Genomic DNA, 14,835 nt, shown 5'->3' on the forward strand with positions numbered 1-14,835 from the left:
CAAAAAAAAAAACATCGTCAGTTTTATATAACTTCCAAAGATCATCCAGTCTCAACTTATTGTCCTTCCGCAGTACTGGTGTGATATAGTTCATGCCACTTCTCGTGTACAGAAATTTAAAAAAATTGTCGATTTCATCAGAATCATTTCTATAAACGTTCACAGGAAATGTACATTTTAATCATATCATATACAGTATATATCTCTTCCTCCATCTATCAAACTCTTATTGTGCCGTTGTAAGACATCACCACTCCATAATGTAGATATTAATTCAGCGGCCGCCTACAGATCTTTCTCAAGATTCACAAATCATTCAAGCCGACCAGATTTTCATGCAGTAATTCACTTGTTGATCAACTCCTTTTTTATAAAATGGGACAACTTTTCCTTTTCCATGCTTGTCAAATATCATTAACAGATTAGATCCCCATAAATGTCTTTTCTGTCTAAAGTTATCTTTCTCATACTCTACACTTTGCAATAATGTGAAATAGCGTAAGCAGCTTTTCATCTTCACACTTCAAAATTTGCAACATCTTGCACTTAACAGTACTAGTGAATTGCATCCCTGGTCAAACCATCATCACTCCAGCTGTCCTTACAAAGACCGATTCATTCTTGGTTCAATTTCTTTGTATTCTCTGCAAATAACTTATCACCTCACGCTATTCACAGTTCAATCATGTTCCAACATTTACAAAGATGCATGACCGAAATCTAATTATACATCTTGGTTTTTTAAGGGTACGTATTATTTTTCTTGGCACCTACTTCCGCATTACAGCGCTGTAGAATGTACAAAAGAAAGCAAGAATACTGAACTCAGTACAACCCACTTTTTCATTTTTCTTTTGAGACACTGTGTATAACTTTGATACATAACGAGACAATTCCCTTCTTCAAACTAGTGATCGATTACTATTCCTATTTAAAGATGTTACCAGTGAAAATCTCATAAGTTACTTTTATTAAATGTGCCAAGAATAACCCCAAAATAAAGCCACAAAAATTGTCCTGCTTCATAACTTGACAGTTTCCTGTTGGGCTTCAAGATGTAGAGGAAACGCATGTGTCAAACACAGCTGATGCTGTCTGGGAACGAATATATTACGTCAAAAATAAGGAAGTTTTCTTTAATTAATTAGCATGCGATATTATTGCCTTGAATCCCTCACACGCAAGCATGGAACCATTTTGTTAAACTAATATACGGTTACAAGAAGAACAATATTTGTGTATGTAAACAGCATGCATTCTTTGGCTGGTTTGTTGTTTTTCGCTAAAAGCACAAACAATTTAAAAGAATTGCACCACAAAACTCAACTACCCGCCTTTGAAATGTCTAAAATGATTCTCATTCGTCCCATTTAAGAATTGAAATGTTTTTTATATATATAATAATGAAATCATTTAAAGCAATAAGATTTTGCAGTCTCCGGGACAGAAAAATTTAAACTGTTTAAATTAGACTAATTTATACAATTAATTCCTGCGGAGACACACTCAAATTAGTCAACAACGCTAACTTGGTGAAATGTACATTCCTAGAATCTATTTCTTACTTAGTTATACTTTTGCTGTTTTACTGGCTTCGCTCTCAAGGCTGCACATCCTGTCTTTTAAATACACAAATTAGGATAATAGTGCTTCATTCTCGTCTTGTGGAAAATTGTAAATAATAATAAATTACTATTTAAATAAGCAGAAATTTAACTCATCATCTAATCATAAAAAGGAAGCGAATGACACGAAATATTTATTTTAAAAAAATCGCTTTAATAGTTATTAGCGGTTGCCTACATCATCAACTACCCGCCAACCCGTGGAATGTGGTGCAAGAGCCGTGCGTTTTTTTTTTTTTTTTTTTGCAGGAAAAGACCTCCTTAGTTTTTCCCCAGTTACAGAATACATAAAAATATGCTCTCCACCCTGCGAAAGGTTGCAAACCTATGGGACATTAGTACCGTGGATGAGCTTAGGATTTTTTTCTATTCTTTTATTTTTATTAATTTTAGATGTTTGCATTTTTACATAATCCGGAAATTCTACTTCTAAAGAAACATGGAGGTCATCAATAAACGTACGATGAGCTCGCACTACGATATGAAATTTATCTCCCACCTAAAAGCAATCATAAACTTACGTAGTTTTCGAAACGGCAGCTAGTCGATTGCTAACTACTCTCCAACTAACATAAGGGGTTTCTAGCTTGTCCGATTTCAAATGGTGCCATCTTATTTTTCATGTGGGTGAGTCCCCCCCCCTCAATGTATAAGACTTAAAAGACCTCTTACTACCACGTAATTTAGCTTCATAGAAACCTAATTCCCGTGCCGTTAGCCTAGTGGCTGTGCGCTTCGCAACCATATGCCTGGAGAAGGAGTGTCCTGGGTTCGATTCCCGTCGATGACGTGAGGAACTTAAGGATCTTCCTCAGCCATAGCCAAGTTAGCCAATCTTGGGAGTGGACAGCAGGGTTTTTACCGCCAGTTTATCTGGGGTTTTCCCTCCCGCAAGCAGGCAAACCGTCCCCTTGAACACACGCATCTATAGACATAGGACACACCGGGAGGCATAGGGCTTAGAAGGACTTAGGACAGCTCCGTAACAGCCCATGTCCTAATACGAAAAAGGAAGAAGAAAAAAAACTAATTCATTCAACGAAATGGCGCTTGCTGTTTAGTTCTTCACTCAAATTGGCAGAAACTAGTCTTTACTGACTTAGTACGATAGGAACAGGACCCAATCTTTCAGTTTAAGATTATCAAAATATTTGTAAATCAATAACTATCCTCCATTTACTGCGGTTCTGGAAGAAGAATCCTACTTAAGTTTAGTAACGATTCTGGGAGAATTCTATTTATTAAGTTCAGGAAACTTTTTTAAATAAATAAAGCTATGCCTCGTTACTCTTGCGTGCTGTGGTTCAAAAACGATTAAGCCTTTCTAGTAGAAAACACATTATTACTTATTGTGGTTTTAATAGCAGAGAACTGGCTCATCGAATACATTTTCTTCACCATGTTCATCTAAGATGCGTTTTAGAGTTTACGTAAATATCCAATAAAGTAATTCATGTCCTGCGGGTTAGCAATCTATAAAATTCGTCCCTGTAGAAATTTCGTGTTTTTTTTTTTTGCTTCCCCACAATCATTTCCAAATGCTTGAAGTGAATTTTTTTTTTTTTTTTTTTTTTTTTTTTTTTTTTTTTTACTAGCAGGAGGCTGAATTTAACTGTAGCGTGTGGCTAAAAGGATTGCTGTTATCGTCTTGAAAATTGTACGGCGACCAGGTCTGCTTTCGTCTCTCTGATCAACCAGTGAGCTTTCAGATGGAGACGAATTGCGATGTCTCTCAGCGCCCCAAACGATTTCATCTTGACAGGGTGATGACGACTGCTGTCACGTTCGCTTTGTCGCCTGTCTCCAGCGGCTCCTGCTGTCCGCCAAGGTTGTAATTTCTTGAGGTGGTCGACAGAGACACGCCCTTTGAAATACTATTAAAGCCTCGCGACTTGTGCACTTTCCTGAAAAACGTTTCTTCGAAAACCACCACTTTTGACATAGTTAAGAAGGGTTTATCAGAGGTGATCGGAGCGAAAAAAGAAAAAAAAAATTCACTCCCTCCCCCTCCACATACAACAGGGATTAAGTGCAATCTCGAGAAACTATAATTTGGAATCTGTCTTTGTTTTATGACAACTGATAGAGATTTCTGTCTAGATGAATAAAATCTTTAGTGGTTGGAAATGATTTTTTACTGAATTAAATATGCTCCAAAAGATATTTTTAGTTTGTTTTCAATCACAGGAATGGAATGCACACTTTTTCTTTGCAATCCGCTAACTCGATTGAAATTTTATTTCATGCCATTAAGCTGAATAGGAGTGGCATTTGCTTGATTTTTTTTTTTTTTCTCACTCAGGTATATCTTCTCAAAATCAAATTCTCCCAAGCAGTAGCGCACTCAGGGGTTTAATCTTGGGGGACGGGGGGAGATTGAGTAGAAGATTTGAGACACAGCACCCATCGCATACAACCTACGACCGAGCATCTACAATGATCGCTAATTCATAATTAGTATAGAAATAGAAGACACGACACAACATAAATAAATAAACAAAAAAATGAATTTTAATTAAGAAAAGATTTTTGGAAAATTTTCTAGTGGTTTTTTTTTTTGGGGGGGGGGGAGGCCAGGGGCCCCTTGGTCCCTCGCTCTGGGTGCGCCACTACTCCCAAGAGACGTTTACCACGAAAATGCACCTCTAGAGATACGCTATTCTCTTAAAAGCCTATAGGAACAAGCCAACTTACGAAGCTAGGAATAATATAGATCAAATCAACAGTATGTAGATCCCTAAAATTTAAACTAGTAGTGACATCAGTTAACGTACTCCATTCTAAATAAGATTATATTCCCTTCTTTCGATAAAGGGATATAAAAATAGATGTAACTTCCTCTGATAAGTTATTTGAATGGAATAAGGAGCTGTTAGTATGCGAAAACCAGTCTAATCCAATTGCATTTAGGATTGTTGCTGTATTTTTTTTTGTTTATTGTAAAAATATGTGAGTTTTTTACTACACACTGCACAATTAAGTATACTGAATTGCTCTGTTTGTCTGTCTGTTTGTCCCAATCCATCCCCATGTTCTTCCTATGATAAGAAATTTAGCGACTTTGCGTTATATGCTGATATCGAATTACTGAATTAAAAGATGTTCGTGGAATACTTGGTTAATAATTAATATTAATTGATTTCTAATGCGGAAACAGAACACAGATATTGAATGTATATCACACAATTATAAAATATCTCTTTGTGAGCTGAGTGGAACAGTAGCATACGCGATCCCCAAACAGACAGGCTGCGCGTCCTAATCCCTCTATTTGTGGAGTTTTCTTTATAACGAGGTGAATTTCATTGCCCGTTGTAAGAGCACTGTCAACTTGGAGGCCTGAAACAGTTCCATGTTTGTTCATTAGAGAAGAATTTCGGATTATCTACAAAAGAAGTAAACTACTGCATTTAGAAAATAAGACCTTTAGCCTACCTAACCTATCAATATGCAGTTGACTTTTATAACTTTTCGTGATTAACATACAAAATGCTTTACTCTGTAAAATCAAGGGTACATTACTCGATCAGAAACTATTACATTATTCCTAAAGATTGAATTTCTCTCTCTTTTTTTTTTGGGGGGGGGGGAATGGACCGAGTCCTTGACTCTTTATCCCTTCATCTGATTGAAGAAAATGTGTGGATGGAGTGTTATTGAGCTAAAAGCTCTAGTAATGCTGGGTAACGGCAATATCCGAGCCTCAGTTAAAACTTCGTTGGCTACAGTATTACCATCCATTACCTTGGATGCTTTTATCTGTAGAGAACAGTGTGGGGGTAAGGTGTTATTGAACTATTAAAGCTGTGATCATGGCAGGAGGGTAACAGCAATAGCCAAGCCTCAGTTAGAACTTCATTGGCTACAGCATTGCATCCATTACCCTCCAAGGGTATTAATCACCGCATCTCACGATCGATTTTCATCACTGGTTTATAGTCCTTATAAAGACTGGCTTCAAGGGGCGAAGCAAGAACTTTTCATATTTCCCGTTATCTGTAGAGGACAGTGTAGGGATAAGGTGTTATTGAGCTATTAAAGCTCTGATCATGGCAGGAGGGTAGCAGCAATAGCCAAGCCTCAGTTAGATACTTCATTGGCTACAGCGTTGCCATTCATTACCCTCCAAGGGTATTAATCATCGCATATGTATTTTACATATATATTTAAAAAGTGCATTATAAATTTATATTCATAATTTTTATTATAAAGAAAGATTAAATTTATACTTTATATTTTTATACTTCTAACATTATGTATGTTTTAATATATACTGATTCCGCTGTGTTATGTACACATCAAGTTAACAGCTGTATTTGCCTTTGATTATTTGTAATGCATGAGCACCTAATTAACTCAAGCGATGGAGAGTTAGTATCCAATATTGTAATGTGTATTTGTAGTGTTGTTGTTGTTTTCATAAAATGAAAAATCCGAAGTTTCCGGAGGAAATTCGCAAATTGCTTTTAAGAAATTAGGAGAGTGTGAATAAAACAAAAATTATATTAGAGATCATCCTATAACTTCATATTTTGTCCTTAAAAGGACAAAATGTATAGCAATATGTAGGAATTCTAACTTATTGTGAAAGTAACAAAAACAGAGTTTTCATAATTCAGAGCGCCTCGTCATAGATCAATTGTTCTTCCATTTCCCCTTTAATTACTCCTCCAAGTGTACAAAAAAAAAAAAAAAAACTTCGCTCAATAGTTGCGCGCACAACACACTAATTTTCACCTTTCAACTTAATGACTGACTTACAATATAATACATTACATCCTTAAGTTAATTTGGTATAAATAATATAGATATTAAAACCGATATTATGGATCCATCTATGTTTTATAGACAATATAAAAAGAAAGTGAAAAGTTTCAAATTTACCAGAGAGCTTATGAGAATGTAACATTCGCATCGAAGTTGAAGATATGAAATCTTCCCGTATTGGTTTTTATTAGGAAACCACCAGTTCGAAACAACAGGCAAGTGAAACCTAATTGAAACAGTAACCAAGCTATATACAGGCTTTTGTGGGAAGAGCTCATGCCTTTGAAATAGTCAAGCCAAGGCAACTCTAATGCCGAAGGTTAGATTCTCATAAGTTACGGGGAATTTCGAAACTTTAGAATTTTTTTTTATATTTGGTTATAAAATATGGATGGATCCATAATACCCTACATTATAATATAATTAAATTTCTTTTAAAATCAAAATTCATATTGCATTTTGTTAATTAAATAAAGTTTCTAACATAGTTAACGTTTTCAATGTCTCAAAACAATTTCTTAGTACATCAGTTCTCTACCATGTATTTACTGTATCTATTATAAGGAAATTTGTACTCCGATATACTCATAAATGCGCCAAATACACTGTTCTGTTTGTTAGAAAGGAAGATCCCCCCCCCCCTCTAGGGAAGATAAAATTGTGATGAAAGTATCAGTTTGAAGCCAACCCGAAACTAATTTCACTTATCAGCGAACGAACCCTTATTATTTATTTAAATAAGTCGCTGATTTCCTTTAGTACAAAAGGAAAATACTAATTAATTTCTTAACGTGTTAAATATTCAGGAAACGGTGTGCCTTTGGGACGCATTTTCTATTTAAATGCAAACTGGCTGACGAAAATTAAATTCTTTGAGATATATATTTATACGCGCACCCTACGACGAAATTCACATTAATGTCTTTTTTTTTTTATTCTTTATTTTCATGCACGTGATGCTCGATGCTCTTTTAATTACATCTCATTCTTGTTTCCCCGAACTTCTTTGCCCACCTCGGAACACACACTTACAGTCGTATTTTTCCATTCACTTTTGTTAAGAATCTTCATTTTGAAAATTTAAATATCATTAATAATTCATGTTACTAAAATTGCACGCCGAGTGATAGAGAGGAAAATTTCCAGTAAGAAATTCAGTGCATTCGGTAATATGCCCGTAAATTTTGGTCGTTATTGGTGTACTGCGATCCGCTTTAAACTTTAGACTAGTCATCAAAAAGCTGAAGAAAACACGGAATTTTGGGATCCATTCAACTAAAATCCAATGGAAGAAAGTGATAGAAACCGAAGGCGATTACTGTATCCTTTTCAATCACTAATTGATATGCTTCTGCATGTTGGTTGGTTCGTTTGATGCACATAAATGTCTAGAGGTACAGTAGTAGTATTTCAGCCTTCAAACTATATAGTTTAAAATATAAAATATGCTATCGCTTCTTGAAACATATTGAAAAATAAAAATACTGTACACATGATTTTATAACTTGTGAATTAAATTATTTTTATATAATTAAAAATAAAATATACGCTTCCTTATAGTCCTTATAAGGACTGGCTTAAAGGGGCAAAGCAAAAATGATTTTCATTTTCCTCGTTATCTGTCGAGGACAGTATAGGGATAAGGTGTTATTGAGCTATTAAATAGGGATAAGGTGTTATTGAGCTATTAAAGCTTTGATCATGGCAAGATTTAACAGCAATAGCCGAGCCTCAGTTAGAACTTCATTGGCTACAGCATTGCCATCCATTACCCTCCAAGGGTATTAATCACCGCATCTGACGGTCGATTCTACGTCTAAAATGAAATACGCTTCTTGAAATGTATCGAGGAATATAAAAACAGTATATATGATTTTATAAGGTGTGAATTAATATTTTATACATGTCTTGTATTTTTTATTATTTTTTTTTTTGAAATACTTATTTTTATCTTACATTTCATTTACATTGTAGTGTCAATTTATATTGAATATGCCATTTAACTTTTTTTGTACAAATTAAAACTTAATAAACATTTATATATATTTCATCAATGTCCTGATATGTGCTCTCAAGAGGTGTACAGGTTATATAAATTTAAATAAATGAATTTCATATATACCGGGTGATTATAAAATAACGTCAAGTGTTCAGAGCCCTCTAGCGAGTAATGTATTGGACGAAACACACCAATATTCGGTAGACGTACACAGTGGAACATGGGGATTCGATTTAACGGGAAAAAAAAGTAACAAAAGTCGCCAACAGGGGAAATTTTGGCGCTGCCAAATTAATTTTAGTAGGTGTGACTAATGACTGACTAAATGGCAAATGAGAGACAGCCCACATCAATTTCATGACGTCCATTGTTAATTACAAATGAGGTTCAATATGACCACCATTCTGATGTTCCAGGAACTGCATACGGTGCACGACATTTTCCACAGTGGCTCGCTCGCAACATATCGGAATTGATTTGTCTCACGTGTAACGTTATTCGATCTTTCAAAGTTGGAATATCGGGTACATGTCCTTGATACACAATGCTTTTAAGAAATCCCCGCAGCCAAAAGTCACAAGGATTGAGATCAGGCGATCTCGGTGGCCATGGCGTGGGAAATGCACGACTAATGATTCTTCTGTCAGAGAAATGTTGTCGCAAAACACGCTGTACCTGAAGCCCGATGTGGGTGTTGCACCATCCTGCATGAAGATGGTCGAATCGAGACATCCTCTTTGCTACAGTTGTGGAATCACAAAGTTCTGTAGCATATTGGCATACCTGTTAGCATTGACGGAACAGGTCACTGGTCCATTTTGGCGATTTTCTCGTAAATGGACCGATGATAAAAGATGCAGTAAATCCTCACCACACTGTGACTTTGGGCGAATGGATAGGCATCTGCAGACACACGTGCGAATTAGTTTCAGCCCAAATGCGACAGTTGCGTGTATTAATATCACCGTTCAAATAAAAGTGCGCTTCGTCACTCCATAAAATCTGCCACGGCCATGCATCATCCACTTCCATGCGCGCTAAGAATCTCAAGATAAGTCGATTCGTGTGGTCGCATCACCCGGGCGCAATTCTTGAAAATGACTGATTTTAGAGGGGTAAAACTTCAACATCTGATGTAGGATTTTCCACACTGTTGTGTATGCGATATCCGTTTGCTGGGATATTGCTCGTGCACTGCTGGTACCCTGCACATTCGTCATCTCCTGTTCCACAATAGCAGTTGCAACTTGTTCAACTTGTTGGTGATTGATTGGTTTGCATCCTCTGCCTACCTGCACTGCTAGAGTTCCAGTAGTTTCAAATCGCCGAATCAGTTTTCGTAAGTTTGTTACGCTAATCGGTCCTTTTCGTAAATTTTTCATACGCCTAAAATCACCGCCATTATTGTTCGACTAATGAAGCACGCAATTTCCCCTGTTGGCGATTTTTATTATGATTTTTTTTTCCGTTAAATCGAATCCCCATGTTCCACTGTGTACGTCTACCGAATATTGGTGTGTTTCGTCTAATACATCACTCGCTAGAGGGCTCTGAACACTTGACGTTATTTTATAATCACCCGGTATATATATATATGTATATATATATATATATATATATATATATATATATATAGAGAGAGAGAGAGAGAGAGAGAGCCATTGCGTAGGCTTTTTCACTGATTTTGCTTTTTTATCATTCTTATGATGGCGATATTTGGTTAATATACGCCCTAACAGTATTTGCTTGCTATGTTATCTAAGAATTTTGTCAGGCTGCAGAGGTTAAAGCCTTATTAATGTCATTTAAATAATGTATATATATATATATATATATATGCATGCGTTCTTCGTTCAACATGGTGTCATCCACAACAAGTAAACAAATTTAACAAAAATAGCGTTTAGAAATTAATTTAATAGATAATGAAAATATTTATCAAAATTTATCCTATTTACTAAGCGTATCAATATTTAATTCTTTTAAAATTGTTTATCAAATTCATATATTTCATAAAAACACCTTTTCATTAATTATATGTGTTATTTTATCAGATTGAAATAATGAAGTTTCGGGTGTCCGTTCTTTGATCTTTGAAGTTATTTTCAGAGAATGCTAAAAGTTAAATTGTTAATAAAGTCTTTAATCCAGTCTAAACCTGAAGAAAACTTTTGGAGAAAATGGATCCACTCAAGTTATTCTATGGGTGTGAACACACGCAATGCATATATAAAGTTATACTGCTGGTAAAGTATGTGCAGATCGAGGAAGTTCTTGCAGACTGCACTCCTGAGTCAGTGTTGCAAATTTCTGACCTCAATATCTTATCTTATGAAGTGAGGAGAATTTATAGCTACAAACAGTTTTTAGTCTTTTTTTAAGTGCATGTATATTTCGCAAGCAGTGCGAATTTTTCTCATAACCATTCTGAGTGATTACTACTACTCAGAACTATTGAGTGATAGAAACTCTTCAGCATACCAGAAGCTAATAATAAATTTCGTTCCTTTTTTCAGACTCAAATAAATGAAGATTGAGTTCTTATTACTAAATTTAGATTTCATCAGCGGGTTATCGCGAATAAGTGGTTTTTGAACACGAGCAGAAAGGATTGATTGATGTACTCAAAGACTCCCCCTCCCCCCACTTCTCTTTCATGATCTAAGAGTGCAACTTTACGAATCATGGAAGGGAAACATTTTTTGGACAGGATTCACACTCATCGAAAGACTTGCAATTGATTTCGGGTTCTTGAAATACAGATTTAAAAAAAAAAAAAAAAAACTATAATAATAGAAAATACACTCACGCACCCACACACGTGAATGGGTGGGTGTGCTTGTCTGCGCGCGCGCGCTCGCATGAAAGAGAAAAGTATTGTACAAAGCGAACAAGAGAAGAACTTGGAATGCTTTATAAGTTTAGTCACTGATTGGACGACTTTTCCCTGATGAATTGCAACATGGGTGATATTCGAACAGCAAATGAAGAATACAGTTCAAGGTGCTTCTTGTGTAAAACTAATTGCAGCTGAGTAAACCGCGAATTCATTCACTGGCATTAAAAAAAAATGTAACGCATAACTTGACTACTTTTTAATATATTAATCTGTTATATTTCTTTGGATGGTGAAGATCAGTCTCGAATTTGGATAAAATGGAACATTTTTCCATTTTATCTTCTGGTATTTTTAGTTCATTTAGTTTAAGTTTAGCATGCCGTTTTTTCTTATTTTCATAATCATCGTCATCACGAACTATGGGTTCACTGCCCGTTGGTGTCCGATGCCTCCTTCACTATCTTCTTCAACCTTTCTTCGTCTGCACAGTGTTGCAGTTTCTGTACACCCGTTCCATACTAGTCCTTTACGTCATCTATCCATTCTCTCTCTTCTGTTTGCACCATCCATAATATCAAACATGAATGTCTTTTGTCTTGTAATCCTCGCTCATTCTGCAGATGCGTTCAAATAATTGCATTTTATAATCTTCTGCATTAGATTCTCCTTTGGTTGTACCTTCTGATGGAGCTCTTCATTTGTAACTTTCTGTACGCGTCCTATTCTTAGAATCTTCCTGTAACAAGTTCTTTCAAATGCCAAAATTCTTTTTCTTGATTCCTTATTTATTACCCACGTTTCAAATCCGTACAGTACAAACTAAGAGTACCTCTGCCAGTACTCTTAGTTTTGTTTGCAGGCTGATCACTTTACTTTTCTAGATGTTATTCATGACCTTCAGATTTGTTCTTCCCTTTGCAATCCTGATCTTTATTTCTTTTTTACAGTCCAAATCATACGTCATTTTACTTCCCAAATATGCGAATTGTTCTACATTTTCTACATCAATTCCATCCATATATATATATATATATAAATATATATATATATATATATATATATATATATATATATATATATATATATATATATACGGTATATATATATATATATACGGTATATATATATATATATATACGGTATATATATATATATATATATATATATATATACGGTATATATATATATATATATATATATATACAGAGTGTCCCAAAATTCACGCAAGAAGTAATTTTGATAGAAAACACAGGTATTTAATTAAAAATTGTAATTTCTCATTGATTCATAAAGTATACAGTATAGGGTTATGCATGGAATAGCATATCGGGTAAATGGCCTCCAACGCTTTGCTGGCACATACGCACTCTTTTGCCGAAATTTTCCATGACCGTTTTGCATAAATGTGGCTGAATTTCGTTGATACAGCGTTCAATTTCCTCCTTCAAAGCGAGGGTGGTCGTGGGCTTGTTGGCATAAACCTTAGACTTCAAAAAAACCCCAAAGAAAAAAGTCCGACGGCGTTAAGTCACATGATCTGGGCGGCCAATTCTGATCACCAAAACGGGAAATTACACGACCAGGAAATGACTCGTGCAGTAATTGAATTGTTTCTCGGGCTGTATGGCATGTGGCACCGTCTTGTTGAAACCGCATGTCGTCCACATATCTTGCAATTTAGGCACAAAAAAACTGGATTATCATATCGCGATAGCGAGCACCATTAACTGTTATTGCCTTGCCAGCCGCATTTTCGAAGAAGAATGGACCGATGATACCTCCAGCCCAAAATCCGCACCAAACAGTGACACGTTGTGGATGCATTTGTTTCTCAACAATCACTCGTGGATTTTCTGAACCCCAAATGCGACAATTTTGTCGATTAACGAAGCCATTAAGATGAAAATGAGCCTCATCGCTGAAGATGATTTTGTTCGAAAAATAAGCATCCACTTGTTGTTGTTCCATAATCCATTCAACGAACTCTCTTCGCTGTGTGTGGTCAGTAGGCTTCAGTTCTTGGGTCAATTGAACTTTGTAAGCATAAAGATGCAAATCTTTCGTGAGAATATGCTGTAGCGAGCTCCTCGAAATGCCCAATTCAAGACCACGGTGCCGAATTGATGTTCCTGGACTCTCAGCAACACTCTCACGAACTGCTTCGATGTTTTCTGTTGAACGACGGCCAGAGTATATAAGATCACTAATTGATCCAGTTTCCTTGAATTTTTTAATTAATCTTTTCACAGTTGATGAAGTTAAATCACTATTCCGACCATGTTTTGTACGAAAATTGCGAACTGTAGCTGCCAAACCTTCATTATTTTTAAAATATTGCTCAACAATGAAAATGCGTTGTTCTTTCGTGTAGCGCTCCATTTTTAATAACCCTGAACTGTCAGCTGTCACGCTGTCTTTATTTTTTCTCGTTGGCAACACTTTACCGCACAAATGGCGCTAAATTTAAATCTTGCGTGAATTTTGGGACACCCTGTATATTTACTTTATAAATTTATATTATATATATTACTTTATATATGAATGACTAGAACCAAGATTTAAGTAAAAAGGTTTTAATATTAAAACACGACTAGTTTCGGCTTGTAACAGCCTTCATCAGGTGACATTATGAAAGAAAGAAAAAAGAAAAAACACTAAACATTGAGGGTTAAAAGACTATGAACAACATAGTTTGTCTCTATACATAATTCACATTAAATCGTTGTGGTTGTATTTAAAGCTGTTCTTTCGTTTGTTGTATTGTTGGGAAAGTGCGTGCTAGTAGCATCTCGTGAACGCCAGTACATGATTACAGCTGAATTGCAGACTATCTGGGAGGTTGTAGCTCAAGTTATTATTTAGATGTTCAGGGTTGAGGATGATTTCCCTAGATTCTACGATTTTTCTCTCCATTTCATCATGGCAACGAAAAATGTTGGTAAATCTGTCCCAGCGAACTGTATGACTTGGGTTTTCATCATTAGGATTAGCCGAGAAAAGGATATGGCTTGATAAGGCACTGGCTCGCTGTCTCTGGTAAGTAATGTCCCTCATGTGTTCTTCCACACGCAGTTCGACAGATTTGTCTGTCTGCCCAAAATAAGGAATATCACAATCACACAATATTTTATATACACCAGGGCATTTAAGATGATGATGACAAGGCTTTGGGTGGCTTATTAAGAAACGGATCTTTGGAAGTGGAGTGAACAAGGTTCTGATATTGTATTTTCTTATAACTTTTGCTAATTTGTGGAATCTAGAGAAATCATCTTCAATCCTGTTCATCTAAATAATAACTTGAACTACAACCTCCCAGATAATCATTCAGCTGGAATCATGTACTGGCGTTCACGAGATGCTACTAGCACGCACTTTCCCAACAATACAACAAACGAAAGAACAGCTTTAAATACAACCACAACGTTTTAATGCTAATTATGTATAGAGATTCTCTGTGATGTTCATAGTTTATTTAAGCTTCAGTGTTTTAGTGATTTTTCTTTTTTCTTTCTTTTATAATGTCACCTGATGACGGCTGTTAAGCCTTTATATATATATATATATATGCTTTTGTTTTTTCTATTGGCTTTCTCTTCTATTAA

General features: G+C 35.6%; 1 protein-coding gene across 1 annotated transcript in view; it reads left to right on the top strand.

Moving 5' to 3' along the window:
- Positions 1 to 14,835, top strand: part of LOC150108362 (metabotropic glutamate receptor-like) — a 68,112-nt gene that overhangs the window by 23,783 nt on the left and 29,494 nt on the right. The gene's annotated exons all lie outside the window — the stretch shown is intronic.

Source organism: Typopeltis vanoorti, chromosome 3 (genome assembly GCF_054136105.1).
Source record: "Typopeltis vanoorti isolate ZY-2024b chromosome 3, IOZ_Tvanoo_1.0, whole genome shotgun sequence".
Classification (NCBI taxonomy): Eukaryota; Metazoa; Arthropoda; class Arachnida; order Uropygi; family Thelyphonidae; genus Typopeltis; species Typopeltis vanoorti.